Below are 20,792 nucleotides of genomic sequence, written 5' to 3'. Positions count from 1 at the left end.
GAGGTGCTGATAATCTTATGGGGACCTAAAGAAAATTTAGAGTTATGATCAAGTCCTGACTGAAGTATACTGTGAGTCCTGATCATCTCCGGCAGTAGTCTTGAACCTGTTCTGGATGAAGAACTCAAACATCTGGGCCATCTGTTCCTGCCAGAGATTTCTCAGTTTGTCTTTCTTGATCAAAGCTGATTTTTCTTAACTCTGAATAAATCCACAGCCTCTCATTTTCTGTGGAAGCAAAAGCAAAATCTCTTCTCCAAAGTAACATACCTTTTGACTTCAGTTCTGAAGTCAACGTATTTTCAAAATACATATCTTGGATTAATTCTGCAGTATTTATAAGCAAATATTTTTTTAGTAGCTGTTGCTCCTTTCTCAGCATTCAAACAATTTAAATAGATCATAATAACATACAATATCAAGATTCTCTGTGTATTTTCCATCTTTACATGCCTTTATTTTTAACCTCTATTTCTTTTATTTTTAACTTTTAACTTTTGGCCTTTTGAGACAGGTTCTCTGTGTATCTTTGTCCTGGAACTCCCTCTGTAACCAGGCTATCCTTGAACTCCCAGAGATCCATCTGTCTCTGCCTCCCAGGCAAATCCTACCTGCCTGCACCACCACAACCGGCTACTCTTTCTTTCTTTCTTTCTTTCTTTTTTTTTATTTTGAGAACTTTAACTTTTAGCCTGTATATATTTTTAACACATTGTAAACCATTTAGAGGTTTTCTTCCTTTTTGAATCTCTCTTTGCTGTATATTTCTCCTTTCCTGAGATCTTTAATTTGCTAAGGAATAGAGAGGAGTTTTTTTTCTGCTTGAAAGAGTCTGGCAGGATGGCCCAGAAAGCTGGCATTTTAAAACAGCGCAGTTTTTTTCCTATTACGGCTGAAAACCCGAAATGCTTTACTTTAGTCTTTCCCAAGCCTTCTTAGGCTTTCTGTGGATGCAGTTATCCTCGTGGGTGCCATTCTGTAGCATGAAGGGGGCCAGTTACTTGGAGTTTTTTGTCCTGCCTGATTCCCCCAGCTTTTTAGCCCAAAAAGAAAATCACACAGAGATCTCTATAAGTTATAAAGCTGATTGCCCCATTAGGTCAGGCTTCTTACTGACTAACTCTCACATCTTGATTAACCCATTTTTCTGATCTATTTTAGCCATGTGGCTCACTACCTTTTTCAGTTAGGCAGATCACATCCTGCTCCTTTGGTGATCTGGGCAGGAGTGGGAGGAATCAACTTCCTCCTCCCCAGAATTCTCCTGCTCTCCTTGCATCATTTCCACTTCCTGTCTGGTTTTCCCACCTACACCTCCTGCCTGGCCAATCAGTGTTTATTTAAAACATGATTGACAGAATACAGACATTTCTCCGGCACCAATTTTATATATTCAAATAAATTACCAATATAAGTAAGTATCCCCTTCATCTAGAACCCTCCCCCAAAAAACCCACCAAAGTCATCTCCAAAAGTTAAGTATAAAGAATAATAGTTTAAAATTAAAAATTAATTTTTATAGAAATAACTTTAAATTTAGATTTTGAACTATTTAATAGTTAGTGCTCTATGGGTCCCTAAAAATGAACTAAAGAATACTTTCAGATGGTAATTTTACAGTGTGGCAGCTTGAAGTCCAGGCTTTCTAGAGTTACCTATTCTGGGTAGCAGGATACACTCTAACTTAGGCCTACATCTGTCCCCATTGACAGCTTCTTTCTATTAATTTTGCTTTTAATATTTTGATCTCAAGCTTAATGCATGTGTGTATTTTTCATTGTGTCTGCTTCAAACTTTAAAGACCTTTTCAGATATTTTTTCCATATTCTGTATACTTGAGTTCAACTTACATTACAAAAAAGTAGATTTTAACCCTGAAAATGTCCAATCCTGTGCCATAAACACTAAGAAATGTGGGGGGCTATTTCTCTCTTTCTTGTTACAAATATCTCTATGTTCTTAAACATTTCATTACTTTAACCTATGGAAACTTTCATCAATACACTTTTTATTCTTATTGATTCAAACATTTTAATCATTTCCAATATTTTCCTAAACATTCTTAACAAAGAATTTTAATCTCAAAACTAATTTTAAATGTGCATTACAGCATTTCCTTAGAAGTAGAAGGACGTAAAAAAGTAATTGTGATTACAAACAGGGCTTCAGCGTTACTTGAAAATAATGAAATATTTTGAAAGCAATTGTTAAAATCCATTGTCATCCACATGGTTTTGTATTAAGGAACAGATAGTTTCTAAGCCAACTAGGGAGGACACATGCATTAACATTAGTGCTTATGAGAGGAAATTCTCAAAATGAATAAACTATTACTCAATTTCGACTTTAGGTAGGTGTGTGTGTGTGTGTGTGTGTGTGTGTGTGTGTGTGTGTGTGTAAACAAGGTGAACAAGTTTGCTTTTTTTTATTTTGATAAGTGAGAGACTCTAAGGTAGAATTTAGTAGTTAAATATTTCTGCTCTTTCCTGCAGCATAATTATAAATGACAAGTCTCTTTTCACTCCTTTATATTTTTAGAGGATATCATTGTACAACCTGACTGGCCTTTGAACATGAAGTGATTCCTCCCAACTCTACCTCTGGTGTATTCGAATGGCAAGCATGTACCACCATACCATACCATACCATACCAAATTTCCCTTTTTTCCCCTGCCCCTGTCTCTGTCTCTTTCACTTGATTTTGGGTGACAGGGTCTCACACTGTAGCTCAAGCTGAGATTTGAATCTTGGCAATCTCCCTCACTCAGCCTCTTGAGTCCTTTGCCATGTGCCACCAGAAGAGAACCACTGGTGTTACATTGGCTCTGTTTCCTGATTCTTAACAGTCTCGTGATCAGTGGCCAACACCTTTCTGATGTTATCCTTTTCATTTTTGATCATTAAATATCACTATACTGTCCTCAAATTACTAATATCAAAACTCAAAATGACAAAAGTTTCTGTCATAATAGTTCCTACTTTGTTTAGACAATTTTCTAGCCAGGAGTTCAAGTCCTGGCATTAGAGCACCATAGTCTTCCTTTGCTTCTATGCTGTTAGCTTCCCACATTCTCAAGCCCCACAAGAAATCTTATTTCCTTTAAACATAGACAACCTTCTGACATGCTATGAAATTATCTTGATGATAACAAAAATCCTGGGTTTTATGTTATTACTTTTATAAATTACAAAGAGACATAGATTTTATCTACCCATGGCTGAATTTTCTCATTGGAAATCACATTTTTGCTGTGGTAGATTTCCACAGTACAAGCAATCTTTTTGAGATAAGATTACACCAACTTCAACTAGTTATATCTTTACTGGAAAAAAAAACAATTAGAAATCTGCCTTTTAATATCCTTCTAATTCCCACATGATTATCATTTTCGTTATATTAAGCTCTATAAATAATGATAGGATCCTGTCACCTTTGTTCCACCACCAGTTCTGTATATGTGGCCCCTGACTCCCATTTTCTTTGTCAGGCTCTGGCAAAATCTTAACCACAGAATATACAGAAAATACAGTTGCTCTTAGCTTCTTTGTGAGAATGTGAGAAGTAGCAAGTGGGCCGAAAGGCCTCTCATCGAACAAGATAAGCACCTTTGGCAAAAGCTGCTGAGACTGAGACATGGGAAATAGCATAACTTTATTACGGTCGCCACTTTATGTATATGGGGAGAGTGACATTCACACAGATCCTCTTGCTTCACTGATTCAAATGTGACTGTGATACTCACAGGTGTTCCTACTTTCTGAATCTTTCTCTTTTCACAGTTTAGCAGAATAATTACCAGACTTATCTTTTTGTTGAAGATAGATTATAGTATATGAAAGAGAGTTTTATATACAAGATTTCCAATAAATTATTTTTAAAGTTAAATATGACAAGTTATTTAAACATTAATTTAAATTTAAAAATATATATTTTAAACTGCTCTGGACTAGGTGATGATTGCCTCAGTCTAGCCTGGTTGAGAGAATGCATGGTATTTGAAATGCCTCAAATGTTTAATTCATACACTAAGTGCCAAAAGTCTTCCCTCTCACTGATCATCGGTTCTAGAAAGATCCTAAAGATGGCATTGTGTAGACTCTGAAAGTCAACGGTGGTGCCTGGCAAGAATTCTTTTTGACTGGATGATTAAAATGAATCCTTTCGCTCTCAGACCACTAGAAAGTATTTCTATGATTATAGTCTACAATTTTATGAAGTGAAAATTTCCTTAGTGGTTATATTTTAGACATGGGTCAAGAGATGTCTTGATGTATTCAGTATTAAAAATACATAAATATTATGCACCAATGGAGTACAACACTAATACCATATCCCACCAGTCATTAAAATCAGTCGTCAGAAATGACAAGGCTTCCGTTTTCAAGAATCCAATATTAGTCATGAATTTATCATGAACATTTGTCTGTCTAAAGATATAATGATCTTTATATCAGAACTTAAGTGCAGAATTCAGACAACAAGTAGTTCAAGACAGAAGGTAGCAGTTGGGGCTAGAGATGGATCAGTGGATCAGAGCACAGACTGCTCATTCGGATGACCCAACTCAAGTTTCTAGCAGCTATACCAAGCAACTCACAGAAGACAGTGACTCCAGCTCTAGTTACAGCCGTACTTCTGTCTTCCATGACCACTCGCATTCGTGTGTACAGATCTACACAGAGTTGATTAAATAAAGTAAATCGTTTTAAAAAATCTAATGCTAACTCACATATTTACATAGCCACGGAAGAGAGATATAGATCTGGATCCCTGGGTACACTCTTGTGCCCATTTCTTTCCACGTTTGTAATCATTGTCATCCTCAGTGATAGACCTACTAGAGCCACTTTAACATTTGTGTATCCTTGACTTGTGTTCAATAAACAATATTTGATAAGGAATTTCTATGCCTTCACATTTTGGGATATCTAGACAATAAGAAGAACTGTCATCAAATTGGTGAAAAGAAAATTAATAAAAACATACCTTGTAAAACAGTCTAATATATTTTGTGAAGTGCTGCTTGCCAGTTGAACGCTTATGTACAATTTTGTTTACTTACTTACTGTTTCTCTCTTGCATTCTTGGGTTAAATTGCATCCTGGGTGATACAGTCTACGCTGATCATCCTTGCTCATTACTTGGGTGAGTGAAGTACTCTAATGACAATGTTGAGGTTTCAGTATAGAAGAGATTCAGTGAAAGGTTTCATGGGCAACTTTAATGAGGCTTGCACTGCAAAGACGTACGTTTATCCTTTATTTAGAATGACAAAACCTTAAACATATCTTTCAGCACTGTCTTTTCTTTCCCCACAGATAGACTGTATATCAGTAATCTGGACACCAAGTTATTTAAAGCTATTATTTAGTACCATAATAAGTAGTAATTTAAATACAAGGTAAAATCACTACATTGTCTTGTTTACTACTGATGTTAATTTTAAGCTGACGTTCAATGCTCCCCCCAAAAGGCAGCCTATGATTTGTTATCATTAAACTGTCAACTCTGCCTTGAGTTAGAAATAGATTCACACTACATTTTTACAGCATATCACTTTATTTTCTATCAGTCAAAAAAAATTCCAGAATCATTTTAATTGTGTCTGTGCTATTTTTCTATTAACTGTTTCATGCATTTTTCCTGGCCTTTTAATTGCAGTTTAATAGTGGTCATTAACACATTAAGGGGTGTTAGAAGAACATTTGAAGTCCTCTTGACTTCTACCAAAGTTGACACTTCAATGCTAGAGTAATTTCAGCTATTCATTTATTTAATAGTGACCTATGCAAATGTGGAACCATGTCATTTTACAAATTGACTGTAATAATTAACTAGAAAGGCAGAGTAAAATGAAACAGGTTATAATTAGAATATAACTAACTGCTACAGTATTACGTCAGCTAGAATAAAACAATCTCAAATGATTAAATTGGTTTCAATTATTAAGAATCAGTTTAATGTACCCACTGTTCTGATTTTTACATTTCTCTCTTTTGTGTGCTTTGGATGTCACCTCATACAATTTATGTATTTTATTCATCTTGGTAAAACAGGCATTACAGAAGTTTAATTAAGTAGTAAAAGACTTCACATTATTCTGCTGAATTCTAAATCATAGAAACTAGTCTGTGTGCATGCTACGTACTACTCAGCCTCATTTCAATTAGCTGTGTCTATTAAGCCACCAACATTCTTCTTACACAGTAAATACATGTAGTATGTCACTAGCCATCAGGTTGTGCATTTTAATCACATAATTACCACAATCTTCCCAACTGGGTCTTACCTGTATCACATTTCTTAAATGATAGCTAAGCCAAACTTTCCATGTTGGTGACTTGTATCCATTGAAGACGATTGGCCCCATGAATATGTAATTTTAGCCATAAAACAGAGTCTCACACTCAGAAGAGTCTTGAATCAGGTTTAGTGTTATTGCCCCTTTTTGTTGAAATTCTTACAACCTTTGACAAAGGATGTCAACATTCTCACTTATGTTGGGTCATATAAGTCATATAGCTTATCCTATATGAACCCGCTTTAGGAATTTGTCCAAAATTTTCTTTTAATTTACATATTAGTCGAGTTCAACATTCTCTAAATTTTACTTTTTTTTCCATGAGTGAAGGAGGCTATTAGGTCAGCCAGCTAAATCAGATGACATGACAGGTTCAAAATAGGTAAAACCCATGCTGTCATAAAAGACCACATTTGTGTGCAACGACTCCGTTTTAAGTAACGTATTGATGTTCTTCTATTAATTTTGATGATTTTGTTTTTTTATTTTAAGAATGAATGCAGTGCTGGGGACATGGCTCATAGGATCCTTGCCTAGCATGTGTGAGGTCCTAGGTTCTACCTTCAGTACCACAAAAAAAAAACCCTGTTAAAAGAAGCTATATAAAAACAGTGCTAAATCCAACAAATTTGAAATATATTCAGATTCATGCCATATAAGGATTTGAGACACAGGCAAGAGAATCTGGTTTCCAGGTAATAATATACCCAACTTCTGTAATATGACTATGTCACAGAGTGTCTGAAATTAGATGGGAGCGTTTATAGATGAAATGTGCTTATAGTACAGATGACCTTTGCTGTCTTCAACCTTTGGTTATTTACTCTTAAAATCAGCTTCATAAAATTTATTTTATTTTGATGTTATAATATAATCACATCATTTCTCCTTCTCTTTTTCTCCCTCAAAACCTTCCCATATACCCCTCTTTCCCTCTTTGATCTATTTCAAATTTATGGCTTCTTTTATTATTAATTGATATTACACATGCACACACAGACTCATTTATATATGTGTGCGCATGTGTGTGAATTTATGTGTGTGTGTGTGTATTCCTAAATACTACCTATTATTCAGTCTTTATAATGTTACTTTTATGTCATTTTAAAGACTGTCTAATTAGTATTATGTAACCAATAAGTGTGTTCTTCCCTGAGGAATACTGTTTCTCTTGTTTTCAGCATTCTTTAGTGGCCGCTTGTTCTTTGTGTAAGATGGAGAGCTCATGAGCTTTCCCCGGTCCATGTTGACATCTACTTTTGTTGTCCTTGTTCAGTTCATGCTTAGGCTGAGTGTAAACATAGTGTAAATATACTTTTCTATGAAGAAAGAAATTTGATATGACGTATCTCTTTTCTATCTTCATTTCTTCTAAATGATCCCGACAACTTTATTATTTTAATTAGTAATTTCGCAAATATAAAGAATGTCATAGAGCATCATCATCTAGAATAGTAGTCTAAATTACAAATTCTCAATTATCAAGGATTTCAGGTCATATTGACTGTCATTGTTGTTATTTGTTTATTAGCACAGCGGCTCCTTAAGTGTGTACGTGACTTTGCCATGTACTGATGCATTCATTATCTGGTTGTATTTGGAACCGTGGGACAATCTCTAAGCCTCTAAGGCAGGAACTGGCTTGAATACATGAAAAGTTCCCTTTCCTCCTTGAACTCAAGGTTTCTGCTCTTATTTTATCCTGTTAGCCTAAGAGTTTCCAAAAGTTCAAATTTGCCATTTACAGAAGATTAAGGAAACTGTCTAGTATTATATCTACTAAGTGTTAATCCAAGGCTGGGATGTTCTATGGAACAGCTTTATTTTACTACCAAGAATGTTGTAGAGATAATTAAACAACACAACAGCTAAATGGAAATAATAACACACCCACCAGAATGACAGATTGTTGGTGTTTAGTACTCCCAGCGACTATAATCTCTTTGTAAGAGACCCAGATAAGAATCTAGAAGATTTTAAAATTAAACTGACTCTCTGGTCATAAGTCTAAAGAGTAAATAACCTTGCCTTTATAGTGTTTACAGACAAAAATCTGATCTACCCCCTCAAGTACTGTAACACCCATAAAAACAAATAAACTTATCAATACAGCTGTAAAACACCAATGCTCTTTTTCTACCATTCAAGATTCAAGCAAAAGGAACTCATTTGAAACAGTTTTCTGACTAATGATATTCTTTATCTTTAATAGATTGGAGATTAAGTAAGAGTATTTTATACTTAGGGCATTACGAGGTCAAATGAGTAAAAAGACAAAATATGTGATCTTAAAAGAATAGAAATAATTTTTATAAGACTACTTAGAATTTGAAAGAACACCCTGAGCTTTAGAATCACTTCTATTTTTTCCAAATGAAATTAGAGTTCTTTATTCTAATGTAATTGTAATTAATATTATGTAGTTGTAATAATGCAATTATTATTAATTACATTTTCTAAATGTAATTAAAATCCATTGCTTGGAACAAAGGCAATCAGTGGGTTTCATTATCTGTATTTCTAAAAGAAACAATTAATATGGCAGGTTTCAGTTACATAGCACAAATATTCAGATACTCTGTGTCTTAGACCTATTAATTCCTATACCTGGAACAGAGTAAACAGAGGTAATACATGCACATTTGATTTTAGAAAGCAATTTTCAAAGATATGTCTTTAATGCGCTTATAATTTAGTTGGTGATAAAAAACAGCATTCATTTAGATTTATTTCTATATTTATGTATGACATCTTGAATGACACATATTTAACTTTCCAGAATCATATATATCACAATATATCACAAACAGCATCATTAACATTTCAAATAGAGGTTACTTCTGTATTCATGAGTTAGACTTTAATAGGAGATTAGATGTAATTGCAAGTGCATACGTGTAATAATGTTACAGAGTTGTCAATTAAATGTTATTAATGGGAGGTTACATTTTCTGTGAGTTCAGAGACAATGTCAAATTTCAAATTCCTAGGTTTATACTAATATCATCTGTATAATTTATTATACTTTTAAAAAATCTTGGTTTATTCAGCAGTAAAATGGGCTGAACATGTTCATTTATTCTAAATGAAAGAAAAGGTTAAGGATTCTCTTGAAGATTAATAGGAATGTGTAAGAGATTAGAACTTGGAATTGAAGATAGAGCACTTAGTTTTCATTTTCATTTCCATGAAATTTGATGTGATTAAATGGGTCACAATAAGAAATTAGAAAAAAAAGAAAGCCTACAGAGAAATCAATCAGTTTTTGTTTAATTTCTGTGTTATTATAAAAAAAAAACCAACCTATCCTCTAGTTCTTACCACTTTCATTTTTTTGAGTATACTCCTTTAACCTGTTAGCTTTTCTGTGAGTGTATATGTAGAAGTGTTAGTGTGTGTGTATGTGTGTGTATGTATGTATATGTGTGTTTGAGTGTGTGTGTATGTATGTTTATGTGTGTGAGGGTATGTATGAATGTTAATGTGTGTATATATATGCCAATGTTTGTGTATGGTGTGTGAGGGTATGTATGAATGTTAATGTGTGTATATATGTGCCTATGTTTGTGTATGGTGTGCATATGAATGTGTGTCTATGGTGTGGGGGAGGGGTAAGTGTGGAGCTGGGCACTCCCTCCGTGTAGAAATATGGAGGCCATAACAGGACATTCAGCATTTTCTCCTGTCACTGTCTAACTTATTTCTTTGAGACAGAGTCTCTCAATGAACAGGAACTGGCTCTAGGGACCCTGCGTATGAACCCCAGTTCTGAAGCTACAGACACAGATAGACAAGTCTGGGTTTTCACGTGGGTGGTGGTGACTCAAACTCAGGTCCTCAGGATGGCACAGCAAGTGTTCCTCACCCACTGAGACATCTACCGGTCCCCAAGATGGTAGATCGTAGCAGAAGCACTTCTATAGACGCCATAGTCACATTGGTGGAAGGTGGGAGCAACTTTTTATCTCAAGTTTCCTTTTGAATTTATATCATTCATTAAGAACTAAAGAAAAAAGGCATGCATTGCTAGACAAATCTATATGTGTCGTAGTCGTATCACAATTACTTACACCTGAATTTCCCCACAACCAAAAGGTTAAAAAAAAAAAGAATCAGTGTTTAAAATCTTTACTCTGAGGCTGGAGATAGTTGGTGTCTGAGAGCTGTTACTGCACTTGCAGAGGACCCGAGTTCAGTTCCCAGCCCTCATGGTAGCCTGCTCGTAAGTCATCTAACTCCAAGCTCCAAGGGATTTGATATTTTCTAGCCTCCCCGGGCATTTGCACACCTGACATTCTCTCGCATAGACATACATATCAATTTTTTTTTTTAAGTAAGAAAACTCTTCCCTGGCGATCACAGGAGGGTGGGAAGTGAGTTCTTGACGTATGGGCAGAGTAATTTCCTTCTCCTTTTAGCTCTTTCTATTAAGTTTCCTTCACACTCATGGCAATTGCTCTCAGAAACTTGCTGCAAGTTCAGCGAAGGCTACACTCAGCCCACCTCAGAAGTCTCTGCACTTTACAACTGTACTCCTTCTGTTACATGTACATTTTATTGATTAATTTAATGTTTACGTGCTCCTCTGTCATTAGGAAAGGCTCACTTACTAAATTTTCCACAATACCAAATATTCATCCAACTCAACTAGCCAGGACCATCTCTGTAGACCAGTTCTTGAAGTGTATGGACATTTAATTTTGCATGCTGTATAAATATTTTGCCTAAGTAATGATTTCTTCATGGTTAACTAATCACCCCTAGCTCAACAAACAGTAGACCAGGGACGATTCTTCTCATCCCTCATTTGTCACCTGCCTCCCATTGCTTATCCACAGTTTTGACCAGGCTAGACAAGCTTGGGTGTAGAGTGTGGGTACGGCTGTCACCACCTTTCCACTACTGAGATTTGGGCATGTTTCTAGTAGGCAGCTAGAAATGGCATGGTGAGAGCAGATTGGCACTGTCAAACCTCCCGAAAGCAACACTCGAATCGACTTGTTTGCATTGTTGGATAGCTCCTCTGTGTATACAGAGGATACATACTGGCAGAGCAGTTGCTTTTCCCTTTTCCTAGATGGCCCAGGAGAGCAAAGGTTTCTGACTAGAGATTACACTGACTGTCAATGGGACGGGCTTCTCGTTCAGGGAAATATGGAATTACTTATTTCTGTTTGAGACTTTAGTATATAACCCAGAGAAGGAAGACGGTATTTATTGTTCACCGCTGTGGAGGTAACTGTAGTGCCCCCGTTTACCCTGTGAGCCTGTGCTCTGCTTTTCCAGGAAATAACGACAATGGGGAAGGGCACCACTGTTGGCAGTGACAAGGAATCTTGAGTCTAGGGAACCACAGTTTCCAAAGCAGGGTAAATCTGACTGACTATGCTCTGATTATGGACACTGATTTCAATAATGAAGAACAAGCAAACATTCTTTTTGTCCCAAAGAAAGAGGATGCTTGTTGGGAGCCACCTGGAGGCACAGGTGGTCCTGCAGTTTGGAGGTAGCCACGTGGGGCTGAGCACCCTTGCCTGCACATGCTCAGACCAGCAGAATGGCATTAACCAATCAGGACAGCATTCAAGCCGCTCCACCGTTTAAAAGCAGCTGCCTCGGGGCCCAACGCTCTCTCTCTAAGCTTTCTCTCATCCCTGCTCTATCTTCCCTTCCCTCAATTTTCCTCAAGGGAATGCTCAAAATAAAGATGTGACCAGAGAAGGAATTCTCGTTTTTGGTGGCGTTCATTCCTGCTGGACAGGATGCGCGCCCCGCAACTGGTGCTCGAAACCCCGGGACGCTGAGGGACCCTGACAACTACGCCGGGGGACCCTGAGAAGGAAGCGCCCAGCAACGTGCTAAAAGCCCGGGAGAAAAAGCTGAGATCAGACACCAGGACACAGAGAGCCGTGAATTTCAGAACTCTGAGAACGTGGAGCGGTGAGTGACGTTGGTTGAATTCCTCCAGAAAGGGGAGGAAAAAGAATTTCAAAGGATAGGCCTAAAAAGAAAAGAAAATACAAAAAAAAAATCAAAGTTAAGGTATCTGAAAGAAGGTACAGAAAGCAACGGGGAAGAAAAATCCCTTAAGTTCAGTGCAGGAGGAATGTAAATAAAAACAGCAGCAAAAAAGGCGAGGTAACTAAGGCGGGACTATGAGGACGATGGGGTACGGGAGACCGCGGCTTCCGCTCCCTTTCCGTCCACCTGCGTACTCGCTGATAAGAGACTCGGAGGCAACAGTCTCGTAGGGAGGCGAGTTGATCGTGTTCTAAGACTGCCTTCCCTATTCTTAAAGAGCCACAGAGCTTTTGGAGGTGATTTTCGCCTAATTTTGTTAAGAGAGCTCAGTCTCTGGCTCTCACGTACAGAAAACTTGAACTTTGTTTGAGGAAGTAGCCGGGCGCGGTGGCGCACGCCTGTAGTCCCAGCACTCGGGAGGCAGAGGCGGAAGCTGCGTGGTGAGCTGCAGCACCGCTAAAGACCTAAAGAAGGAGAGGGGCCAAACTCTGAACTGTGTTTCCATAGCAACATGGGCGGGCAGAGATGAGTTCCCAGAGAACGGGGCTCCGCGCGCGGGCAGACCAGGCAGGAGAAGCCCCCCCACGGGTGGGCGGATGCCCCCCTCGCCGGAGCTTGGCGGTGCGAATTCAATGCCTGAGGTGAGGCTGAGGTACAGTTCGCAGTTACGGGATAAACGGCGAGCCCGCGCACGGCCCGGGGCGGAGCCATGCCTTTGGGCCATGCGGAGCGCGCCACAATGGGCCTCAGAGGCGGGGCAACCACCGCTGTCTGCTGCTGCCGCTGCCGCTCAGCCACAGCCGCCAAGAATTCAGTCAGATAAAAACATTTGTCGCCAAAAATTCAGTCAGATGAAAACATTTATCCCCCAAACATCGCCCCTTTGTCAGCAGGAAGTAGTAGATGATCGATGGTCTACGCCCATTCTCCCTCATCATTTGAATGCAGGGAGCTGGAGAGATGGCTCAGAGGTTAAGAGCACTGCCTGCTCTTCCAAAGGTCATGAGTTCAATTCCCAGTGACAACTGCTTTGGTTTTTAGACATAAGAGGGGGACTACACTACCAGTGATAGCTTCCCCCAGAGAAAGGATTTCTCTTGCATTCTATACACTTAATTTTAATTCAAAATTTTGCTGGTACAGGCAAACAAGATTTGCTCTTTGAAACGGAGATATGCAGATCTCTAAGTTCAAAACCAGCCTACTTCCAGTACTGATTGTGCTGAATTTTTACACTGAGAGTTTTTAGTACTCTTAAATGTTAATTTGGGAGGAGAGTTTTGTTTATGTTTTTCTAGGAATGCTGACATACATCTGGGTGCCAGCGAGACTGACAAGAGAAGTAAAGAAGAAGATGACCCAGTGGATGCTGAGTGTCCTGCTGTGGAAGATTCATGTGGAGGCAGCAGAGATGACCTTCTGAGCGGTGCCAAGAGCAGCTGTTTCACACCATCGACTTGAGCAGCACCCTGTGCAACCTCTTATCTCTTAACAATTTTCTGACTGACTCTTCTTTGCCTTTTCCTTCCTTAGGAATGGGTGGGAGCAGAGATATTCTTGGCATGCTGTGTATAGGTGGAAGTGCTGTATGTCTTTGATTGGTGTGCTACCTGCTAGCCCAAGTGAGGTGGGACAAGGTCTTTGTGACACAGGCTTGGAATGTGTATCCTCACCCCAAGTTTGGCTCTCAGCTTCTGAAGAGCTCATAGGCAATTAGCCATGCATAGCCTTTGTACCCTCTAGGGACCAGATAGTCCCACAAAGCATGGAGGAAGGTATACATAGGCGGAGGGTGTGCAGACACAGCCCTAGCACTCCCAGGGAAGTAGTTGTCCCATTGCACGGGAAGGGTGTGTCTTGCTTTTCTTTTCTTTAATCGGTCCACACATCATGAGGTGGGGACCAGATTGAAAAATAGTTTTGCCTTATTGCTCTTATTAACAAGAGAAGAGGGAGATGTTGGGAGCCACCTGGAGGCACAGGTGGTCCTGCAGTTTGGAGGTAGCCACGTGGGGCTGAGCACCCTTGCCTGCACATGCTCAGACCAGCAGAATGGCATTAACCAATCAGGACAGCATTCAAGCCGCTCCACCGTTTAAAAGCAGCTGCCTCGGGGCCCAACACTCTCTCTCTAAGCTTTCTCTCGTCCCTGCTCTATCTTCCCTTCCCTCAATTTTCCTCAAGGGAATGCTCAAAATAAAGATGTGACCAGAGAAGGAATTCTCGTTTTTGGTGGCGTTCATTCCTGCTGGACAGGATGCGCGCCCCGCAGATGCTTTTATTCTCTAAGGCTGCTTATTTTACAAAGGCTCTAGTAAAGCCCGTCAGGAGAAAGGCATCCAGAGCCTCCATTCACGAGATGCATTCATACACAAGAGGAACTGGAGGGTTGCTTCCTTCACAGACCTCTTCATGTCCCAGGGCCATTAATTAATATGCTACGGAAGGTTTACATGAGGATAAATGATACTTGACTAAAAAGTCCAGCTACGTGGTAAGTTGACCTTCATGCCTTGACGGCCATGCTGAGTCACAGCATCCCGAAAATTAAAAAATATCAGCTGCCCGAGACCACAGTTATGTTAGGCATGGACTGATTAGACACATACCACCGAGATGTCTTATTTAACGGGAATGTATGGACGATAAAACATTAATATGGCCCTGAAGTAAGAACCAGATGCCTGGTAAAGTTTCACATTAGTCACCCCAAAGTTAAAATGGGCCCAGAGAGAGAAAAAGGTCATAGGTGGGCGGGTTGCTGGTTTCTCAGAGGACAGTAGATTAATAGACCAAATGGGAAAGGGGATAGTCATATAGACAAGAAAAGTTTATAACAGAATGCTGCATGTAAGATAACACAGATATGTCCTATTAATTGAATGTTTGAGTATCATAGTCATGGTTTAATGAACGTTATGTTGATAAAGAATAAAATGTCCTATATAATTAATAGTTAATACATGCTTATATGCTTAGGGAATATAATTTAATGCACAATATACATAAATGTATTAACATCCTATATAAATTTATGTACAAGAAGTAATTTAAAAAGAATGTCAGCTTTGGGTATTGATAGTGGGGGAGGAGTCCTTGCTTCTTGATGTCCTGAGAAAAAAGGTTTATTCATTTCTGGTTTTCAAGACCAGTGTAATGTTTATATTATCAGGACATTTAATATAGTTCTAGAATGTTGTTTTCAATTATGTCTGCAATAGGTATGAAGATTACAATAATGGCAAAGTAAACGATTGAGGCTATTTGTCCAATAATGATGAATGGGTGTTGAACTAATTGGCCCCCAATTCATGTGAGGGTAAGAAGGTCAGCTACTAGAATTCAATATATTGTTTGTGTGATTGTGTGGAAGGTAAGTCTGTAACATGAGCGGGCCTGCTTGTTGGGGCTTCTTTCCCGCCCTGCCCCCCAGCTGTTTAGTCCCAGAGAAAAATCACACTGAGATCTCTATAAGTTATAAAGCTGATTGGCCCATTAGGTCAGGCTACTTATTAGCTAACTCTTGCATCTTGATTAACCCATTTTTCTGATCTATTTTAGTCATGTGGCTCAGTACTTTTTTCAGTGGGGCAGATCACATCCTGCTGCTTTGGTGATCTGGGCAGGAGTGGGAGGAATCAGCTTCCTCCTTCCCAGAATTCTCCTGCTCTCCTTGCATTATTTCCACTTCCTGTCTGGTTTCCCTGCCTACACCTCCTGCCTGGCTAATCAGTGTTTATTTAAAACATGATTGACAGAATACAGACAATTCTCCCACACCATAAGTCCTCATTGTTTTGAGGTATGGAGGGAAGGTATAAGGATGAAGATGAGGATTGATAGAATTAGAGCTAGAACTCAGCCCAGTTTGTTAGGGATAGATCGAAGAATAGCATAGGTGAATAGAAAATATCATTCTGGTTTAATGTGTGGCGGGGTGTTAAGTGAATTTGCTGGGGTGTAATTATCTGGGTCTCTGAGAATATCTGGAAAAAAATCAAGCCAAAATTATGAGAATTATTGATAGAAGGAGGGCGCCTAGAAAAATCTTTGATTGTGTAGTAAGGGTGGAATGGAATTTGGTCTGCATCTGAGTTCAGGCCTGATGGGTTGTTAGAACTGGTTTTATAGAGGAATAATAGGTGAACTAATACAAGGGCTGTGGTAATGAAGGGTAGAATAAAGTGGAATGCAAAGAATTGAGTCAGAGTGGCTTTGTCTACTGAAAACCCACCTCAGATTCATTCTACTAGGGTTGTCCCGATGTAAGAGATAGCTGATAGGAGATCTGCAATTACTGTGGCCCCTCAAAAAGATATTAGTCCTCATGGGAGAATGTAGTCTATGAATGTTGTTGCTATTACGGCAAATAGGCATACAAATCCTATGTTTCATGTTTCAATTATATTATAGGAATCATAATAAATGCCTCATCCTACATGGAGGACTAGGCAAATGAAGAATATGGAGGCTCCGTTTGCATGTGGATAGCAGATTAGTCAACCGTAGTTGGTATCTCGGCAGATGTGAGTGACCGATGAGAATGCTGTTGATGTGTCTGATGTGTTCTATTTTCCTGACTCAAACTTAGTCCTAACTCTCTCCCAGGTCTTTCTATTTTCTAATTTTTTCTTCTCATCATGATTTTCTCCAAACTTACTCTTTGGTAATATTGTGTCTCATTTTAAGAAGGGAACAAAAGTTATTACTCTACATTCATTTCCCACAACTATAGGATGCTCTTGATTGGGATGGAGGGAAAGAGCAGGGGATGTTAGGATCCTCTACAGTTCTCTCTTTTCCGGGCATCCTTTGAGAGATTTGAATGTCAATATGTCAGTTGCCTCTGAGACAAATGGCATGATTGGTGGCAGGTAATATTCTTTTTTTTTCTACTTGATAATATTTTCATGTTTATTTATGAAACATCGTCACAGCTTTTAAGAATGATAATATTCTTGTAGATTGGAAATTAAGATATTTAAAGGAGACAGATTTCAAGAGCTAATCAGGAAACTCCAGTCTCATTCACAGCTCTGGCCTTTCATAGCTAGATTAAAAATACACCACCATTGGGCTCTGACAGAGACACCAGAGTGCCTAGCAAATACTTACAAAGTTAAAGATGAGCCAATGACAAGAGCTTGAAAGTGTCCCGACACCAACAAGACTGAAACTGAATCTGGTGACAGGAGAGGAGCAGTTGTGTTGGCTCTCCTTCTTGGTCACGTTGTTAAAGGGTAACCATTGGGAGTCACAGTGAACTCTTTTCTCCTGGCCTGAAGCTAGCAAAACAGTAAATAATGTGATTACTTCTTTCTCTTTACAGTGAATGCTGAGGGCTAGTTTTCACAGAACAAATCTTACCCAAGGACAAGATTAATTTCATGATGAAGTTTAAACACTCTTCTCAAGTACTCCGGATAGCTGGGTTGTAGCTTTTGTGCACACAATCTGCATTGCCCTGGAAAGGTTTTACTCCCTTCAGTAAATCTACAAGAAGCAAAATCTTGGAAGCCTTTGTTCTTCCCTGGGATGTCTACCATATTCTCTGACATAAACCTCCAATAAATTGCTTTCAGTTTCTTTTGTGAGACCATTTTTTTTCTTTTCTTTTCCTTTTTTTTTTTTTTTGCTTTTGTTATTTTTTGTTTTTTGATATAGGGTTTCTCTGTGTTGCTTTGGAGCCTATCCTGAAACTAGTTTTTCTGGACCAAGCTGACCTCGAACTCACAGAGATCCTCCTGCCTCTGCCTCCCAAGCACTAACATTAAAGGAGTGAACCACTGCCGATTGGCTGTGAGTCCGTTTTTAAAATATCTTTCGTTTGTTCATGTGTGTGTGTGTGCGCATCTTTGTGTGCATGTGTGTGTGCTCACCAGCGTGCAGGAGTGTCAAAAGACAACTGACAGGGATCAGTTTTGTTCTCCCACCTTGAGTGTTTCTGAGGTTAATCTCCGGCCTCAGGCTGGATGGTAAGCACCATTTCACCAGCCACAAGAATCCACCTATTTAAGTTACTTTTTCCAATAAAAGAAAATAAATAATTTATTTTTGTATTTTAATGTAATTATATCATTTCTCTCTTCCCTTTCCTCCTTCCTAATCTTAAATCCTTTCACTATGAAATAAAAAAAAAAGACCAACCTGTCAAGAAGATTCTCATGATATTAAGGCTAGAAATACTTGTCTCAAGGAGATTATATTTGATGTACATCATATTTTGTGCATATTTTGAACATAAAAATGAACAGTTACTTTATGTTGAATCACTTTTTATTCAAGAGAAACCTAAGTTTCCGGCCCAGTGTGGTAGTGTATGCCTACAATCCCAGCAGCAGCGTGACTGAGATAAGGGTCTTGCAAGTTGAAGGCAAATCTATGGCAAAAATACAAGCTGGACTCCTTCAAACGGCCTTGGGCTGCCACATGCACTGTGACTTGTGGTCATCCCTTCCCACAGAAATGAATCAACAAGCATTAAGAAATTTATGATAGAAACAACAATGATGTTATTTTCTTTAGTATGGTTATCTTATCCTTCATGTGAAAATATTACACAAGTAAAAATACAAGTATATCACATGTGTAAGAAAATGAAATTTAGTCTTCACAGAACACTTAGTGTGATTCAGTGTGCTGAAATATAAAAGACTTTTCCTGATAGGGGAGTTCAGCCAATCACATTCTGTTTTGGGGGCGTGCCGCCCTCAGGCTAAAGCCTGCCTATAAACCTAGCAAGCTGCTCGCTAGGTCTCTTTTTCGCCTGGCTCCTGCGTCCGGAAGGATCGTTTGGATTCTGGTGTAAGCTGTTGTAATTCTTACTTCTGTTTATTAAAGCTGTATATTTTGTATTAAGATAGTCTGGGGACTTTTCATTACCAATCGCCCTGCGGCTTCATTTTCCAAAATGAAAAGACACATAAAATGTATACATTTATAAATTAAATTTTCAGAACTTTACTAGGGCATTCTGTGATATAGATCCAGAATTATGTTCCCTTGGAAACTGAATGTAGGAGAAAGCTGTAAGTGAATAGAAATAATAGATACAATGACACCTGAAAATCCAAGAATGAAGTTGCCAAAGTTGAATCTGAAGCAGATCTTTTATAAAGGGTCCCATTTAAGGTTTAATTCTGTGACTTTGAATACAAACAGGCGCAGCCAGATCTTAGGAACTAAATAACTGGAAGTGGCTCAGGCTTTGATTCCCATACTCTGTATCACTGTGAGCTCCATGGCATTCTAAAGCACATCAGTTTGCTTACTTGTCCCTGTGGGTGAAAGAATCAAAACATGTCAGACTGAAATACAGTTTTGTGATTAATAAATAAGATGTAATAATAAAAACATTTTAAATATGGTTAACATTCCATTATAATTGGAACTTTTAATCACACACACACACCCCAGGTTTACTGAAATGAACAAAAAGTCTTGCCTTCTTCTGTTGATCAGTTATCTCTAAGTCAAACCTGTTACTTAAAATCTTAAGCACAACTGGTTTGGGTACCACAGCAACAACAAAGTGAAAGATTCAGGGTTTTTATGAGTTTTCTTTTCTTTCCTTTTTTGAGAAGGTCTTATTTTGTAGGTAAAAGCCGACCCTTGTCTCAGCTTCCTGATTGGGTTGCTGATGGGCACCATGTGCTACAAGATTCATAGGTTTAAAAAAATAATTTTTTTATGTTAGTACTCACTAACATCAAGGAAAGACACAGAAACTTAGTGTGAGTACTGGGGATGATGAGCGTATTTTCATTGTGAAATCTAATGGCTAAAGCTTACTGAATGTTTATTCTGATTTGTTTTCCTTCACAGATGTCTTCAGTGGAACATGGGTAATGCAGTTACACACCTCCACATTCCTTCATTAGTTTTGCCTGCTAAATGCAAAGTTCAAAAGGAAGTACCAGAAATATAAGGAAATTGCAAAGCACCTATCTAAGCAAGTTTCACCATTACATAAACATCACAACAGGCAAAGTGAGCAACACTGCTATCAGACAAGAGAGTTTCTTGGAATATTTTTAGGGTTGACTTCCTCTAATCTCCAGCTTTAGGCAACCACAAATCTAATATCAGTTACTTAAAATTACTTAGATAGTTTTCCTGAAAGTGAAATCAGTTTGTATACATATGTTTGTGCCTGGCTCTTTTGATCAATGTAATTTCTTTAGATTTCTCCAAATAGTTTGGTTACATAGCACTTGCCCCTTCATATTTTTTTATTTTAAACATAATTCTTTATTGATTTTTTTGGAAGTGACATGTTATTCACCCCAATCCTGCTCACTTCCCAGTCCCTCCATATCTGTCCCTCACCCCTGCAATACCCCCTCCAAATTAATCAGAAACAAAACAAAATAAAACAAACAAACACAAACAAAATACCCACCTAATTCCCCATCTTTCCAACATTTCTTCATTCATCCTAGTGGCATGGGGTCATCAGTGTGTTACTCA

General features: G+C 38.5%; 1 long non-coding RNA gene across 1 annotated transcript; it reads left to right on the top strand.

Moving 5' to 3' along the window:
- The first annotated feature begins 13,283 nt into the window (after nucleotides 1-13,283).
- On the top strand, nucleotides 13,284-14,543 carry LOC148117831 (uncharacterized). The gene is made up of 2 exons (XR_015736646.1): nucleotides 13,284-13,950; nucleotides 14,219-14,543. It is a non-coding gene; the product is annotated as an uncharacterized LOC148117831 (long non-coding RNA).
- The last annotated feature ends 6,249 nt before the right edge of the window (nucleotides 14,544-20,792 follow it).

The sequence above is a fragment of the Myodes glareolus genome, chromosome 25 (genome assembly GCF_982192425.1).
Source record: "Myodes glareolus chromosome 25, mMyoGla1.1, whole genome shotgun sequence".
In the NCBI taxonomy this organism is placed as follows: Eukaryota; Metazoa; Chordata; class Mammalia; order Rodentia; family Cricetidae; genus Myodes; species Myodes glareolus.
Note: the sequence above shows the minus strand (reverse complement) of the source record. Positions and strands in the feature narration are given on the sequence as shown.